This window comes from Hipposideros armiger, unplaced genomic scaffold (genome assembly GCF_001890085.2).
Source record: "Hipposideros armiger isolate ML-2016 unplaced genomic scaffold, ASM189008v1 scaffold_313, whole genome shotgun sequence".
Taxonomy (NCBI): Eukaryota; Metazoa; Chordata; class Mammalia; order Chiroptera; family Hipposideridae; genus Hipposideros; species Hipposideros armiger.
The window spans coordinates 1,996,679-2,001,469 of NW_017731663.1; the positions used below are offsets into that span (position 1 = coordinate 1,996,679).

The following is a 4,791-nucleotide window of genomic DNA, read 5'->3' on the forward strand; positions in this document are numbered from 1 at the left end:
AAACAATTTAATATGAAGGCTTGAATATTTAGATTTAAAGTCCCTGAGTTCTAAGCTGAAGAATTGATAAAATATACATTACTAAGAGTAAAAAGGAAATCTTACAAGCATTCAGACAGAAAGAATAAGTTACCTACAAAAGCAAGAAAATGGCATTTAAGTATATGCAAGAAATCAGAGTACATCATCACTCAGGGCTTACCTGAACAAAATATTGAAGAAAACATCAACCAAATAACAACTGAACAAGAACAGACACATTAAGATGGAATATGATAAAAAGGAGAACAAACAACAGTAAGCACTGGGCAACGATACATACAGGCATACCTCATTTCATTATGCTTTGCTTTTTTGCACTTCGTAGATATTACGTTTTTTACAAATTAAAGGTTTGTGGCAACCTTGCATCAAATAAGTCTATAGGTGCCATTTTTCCAACAGCATTTTTTCACTTCATATAGTTTTTGGTAATTCTCACAATATTTCAAATTTTTCATTATCACATTTGTTACAGTGATCTGTGATCAATGATGTTACTACTGTAACTGTTTTCAGGTGTCATGAATTGTGCCCATGTAAGATGGAAAACTTAATAAACGTGTGTGTTCTAACTGCTCCATCCTCTCTCCCCCTTTCCTCAGGCTTCCGTATCCCCTGAGACACAATATTGGGATTAGGCCAATTACTAACCCTACAGTGGCCTCTAAGTGTTCCAAGTGAAAGGAAGGCTCACATGTCTCTCATTTTAAATGATTAAAAATGATTAAGTTTAGTGAGGAAGGCATGTCGAAAGCTGAGATAGGCTGAAAGCTAGGCCTCTTGCACCAAACAGCCACGTTATGAATGCAAAGGAAAAGTTCTTGAAGGAAATTAAAAATGCTACTCCAGAGAACACACAAACGATAAGAAAATGAAAATAGCCTTATTGCTGATGTGGAGAAAGTTTTAGTGGTATGGATAGAAGATCAAACCAGCCACAACATTCCCTTAAGCCAAAGTCTAATCCAGAGTAAGGCCCTAACTCTCTTTAATTTTATGAAGGCTGAGAGAGGTGAGGAAGCTGCAGAAGAAAAGTTTGAAGCTAGCAGATTGGTTCATGAGGTTTAAGGAAAGAAATCATCTCCATAACATAAAAGTGCAAGGTGAAGCAGCAAGTGCTAATGTAGAAGCTGCAGCAAGTTATCCAGATGATCTAAATAAGCTAATTAATGAAGGTGGCTACACTAAGGAACAGATTTTCAATGTAGACGAAACAACTTATAGGAAGAAGAGGCAATCTATCTAGGATTTCCACAGCTAGACAGGAGATGCCAATGCCTGGATTTAAAGTTTCAAAGGACAGGCTGACTCTTGTTAGGGGTTAATGCAGCTGGTGACTTTAAGTTGCAGCCCATGCTCATTTTCCATTCCAAAAATACTAGGGCCCTCAAGAATTATGGTAAATCTATTCTGCTTGTGCTCTGTAGATGGAACAAAAAAGCCTGCAGGACAGCACATCTGTTTACAAAATGGTTTACTCAATATTTTAAGCCCACTGTTGAGAACTATCGCTCAGAAAATAAGATTCCTTTCAAAATATCACTGCTCATTGACAGTGTACCAGGTCACCCAAGAGTTCTGACAGAGGTATAAAATCACGCCTGCTAACACAACATCCATGCGGCAGCACATGGATCAAGGAATAATCTCAACTTCTTAAGTCTTATTATTTAAGAAATACATTTCATAAGGCTATAGCTGCCATAGTGATTCCTATGATGAATCTGGGAAAAATAAATTGAAAACCTTCTAGAGAGGAGTCACCATTCTAGATGCCATTAAGAATATTCATGACTCATGGGAAGAGATCAAAATATCAACCCTCATGGGTGACTTTAAGGAGTTCAAGATTTCGAAGGAGGAGGTAATTACAGATGTGGTGGAAAGAACAAGAAAACTAGAATTAGAAGTGGAGTCTGAACACATGACTGAATTGCTGTAATCTCGTGATAAACAGATGAGGACTTGCTTCTCATGGATGAGCAAAAAAAGTAGTTTCTTGAGATGGAATCTACTCCTGGTGAAGATGCTGTGAAGACTTTCGAACTAACAACAAAGGATCCAGAATATTACATAAACTTACTTGATAAAGCAGTGGCAGAGCTTGAGAGGACTGACTCCAATTTTGAAAGAAGCTCTACTGTGGGTAAAATGTTTTCAAACAGCATCACATTTTACAGAGAAATCGTTCATGAAAGGAAGAGTCAATTAATGCAGCAAACTTCACTGTTGTCCTATTTTAATAAATTGCTACAGGAACCCCAACCTTCAGCAACCACCACTCTGATCAGTCGGCAGCCATCAACATCAATGCAAGATGCTCCACGAGCAAAAAGATTAAGACTAACTAAAGTCTAGGGATGTTAGTATTTTTTAACAATAAAGAATTTTTAATTAAGGTATGTACACTTTTGTTTGTTTGTTTTTAGACATAATGCTACTGTGCACTTGACAGACTACAGTATAGTAAACATAACTTTTATATGCAATAGGAAACCAAAAAAGTCATGTGACTCACTTTAGTGAGATATTCACTTTATTGCCTGGTCTGGAAACAAGCCCACTAGCCCACTATATCTCCGAGGTCTGCATGTATAATAAAATCTGAATGAATGACAAAAAATATTACATCATCTCAACAAAAAACTAGGGTTTGAGGGTGGGGTAGAATAGTGACAAAGAAAAGTATCAGGCAGCTGGGTGGCTCAGTTGGTTAGAGCGCGTGCTCTGAACAACAGGGCTGCAGGTTTGATTCCCATGTGGGCCAGTGAGCTGCTCCCTCTGCAGCTAGATTGAAGACAACAACTTGAGCTGAGCCGCCGCTGAGCTGCCACTGGGCAGCCAGATGGCTCAGCTGGTTAAAGCGTGTGCTCTTAACAAGGTTGCTGTTTTGATTCCCGCATAGGACGGAGGGCTGGTGCCCCGCAACTACTGAGTTGTCGGAAAAGTCATGACATATTTTTTCTATGCTTTTCGTTGCAAAAACGCGTCATGACTTTTCCAACAACCCAGCAGACTGAAAAACGGCAACTAGACTTAGAGCTGAGCTGCACCCTCCACAACTAGATTAAAACAACTACTTGACTTGGAGCTGATGGGTCCTGGAAAACACACTGTTACCCAATAAAATTTCTTTAAAATAAAATAAAAGTAACAAAAGTCTTATCCAGGGAGAAGGGAATTAAGAAAAAGAGGAAGTAAAAGTACTCTAAATATCTTAAGAGGAAGAGAAGTAGAGGAAAAGAGAAAATCATGGTAGGAAAATACGGAATACCTGGGTGGAAGAAATTATTTGCTTTTCAATAATGAAGAAAATACATATATGATATTAGAGCATGGAAAGGGAAGCTAATCATTAATGGAAAATAAAACTTCTAAAATTAAATATCTAGAAAGGTTTTGCTTATTCTGATTGTAATCTTGGTAGGCTAGTCACAATCCATTTTTTTAAAAAGAAAATCAACTATATTTATAAACAGAACTTTAAATGTTTCAGAGATTTTCATTTACTAAGTATGAACATACAATTGACTGAGTTTAATGTTTAAATTGAATGCAAAGGTTAAGGAAAAACAGGTTTTTAAACTTCTAAAAAGGTAAATAACTTAATGACTAGAGATTTTTATATAGTTTTATATAGTTTCTGTGGTCTACGTCCCTTCTTGAACATCAAAAACCTCTTACAGACAAATATAAGAAAGGCTCACCTTGGATTCCACCTCAAAGAGTTTAAAGACTGAAATACCAAGAAAGTCTTGTACTAGCATGCCTCATGATTAAAACAGATTCATTCACAGATTATGAAAACAGCCAGGCTAATGGCTATACTCCAATGAGATAAAGTGATGTTCATATCAGACTCTGCTGATTGCAATTGAATTTATCATTTTTGTGACACTGATAGGAGTATGTTGGGTGGAAGTTATATTTAATATTGAAAGAATATGTGTGAGGGGTACCTAAACTACACTTTACATCACACATAAAAGGTTACAAAGTAATATAATCTTTTTTCGCAAAACATATTTTTTTGGTATTGTACATAATAGAGTATTAAGAGTGAAAGAAATGCCTATGAGAAGTCAGAAAGTATAAAAAAGGTCTGGGTATGATATTGGTATATATGTCAATGGTTAATTGTTAATGGCATCTCTCTATCCTTCCAGGCTCATAAAAGCCGATTAAGAATCCCCAAATCATGAATTTCTACAGAAGAAAAAGGAACAGTCATGGTATTAAAAACAGGAAGTTGTGAGACAGCTTTATGGGCCTCCAGAAGAATTTAGCCATTAAAGTAAACCATCCTAGATGCGCAAGACAAACAAGAACAAGAAAATGTAATACCATATTCCAAGCCCTTGTTACCTGCAATATCTTTTAACTCATGGCATCATTTCAAATAAGGCCAAGAATGAATAAAGCGACCAACCAACCAATCAACTGCATGAACTACATTAGTCCTTAGATGCTATAAACCTACAGACTTCTCAAGAAAATTAAAACATGGTCATGAAATCATCTAGTTAAACTAAAGTCTGAAGTTTCTCATCTCACTTAAAATCAATTGTCTTACGGGCCGGCCGAGTGGCACGATGGTTAAGAACTGGCTTGGGGTGCCAGAGGGCCCCGGTTCGGATCCCACATATGAGGGTCAGTGACACTGCCCTCCACAGCTAAGATGCTGAACAACAGCTCAACCTGGAGCTGGGCTGCTGTGAGTCGCCAGCGAAGGCATAGGCTGCAGCCCCT

At 37.4% G+C, this 4,791-nt stretch overlaps 1 pseudogene; it reads left to right on the forward strand.

Annotated features, from left to right (window-relative positions):
* Nucleotides 1-265: 265 nt before the first annotated feature.
* Nucleotides 266-2,400, forward strand: LOC109392077 (tigger transposable element-derived protein 1-like; annotated as a pseudogene).
* The last annotated feature ends 2,391 nt before the right edge of the window (nt 2,401-4,791 follow it).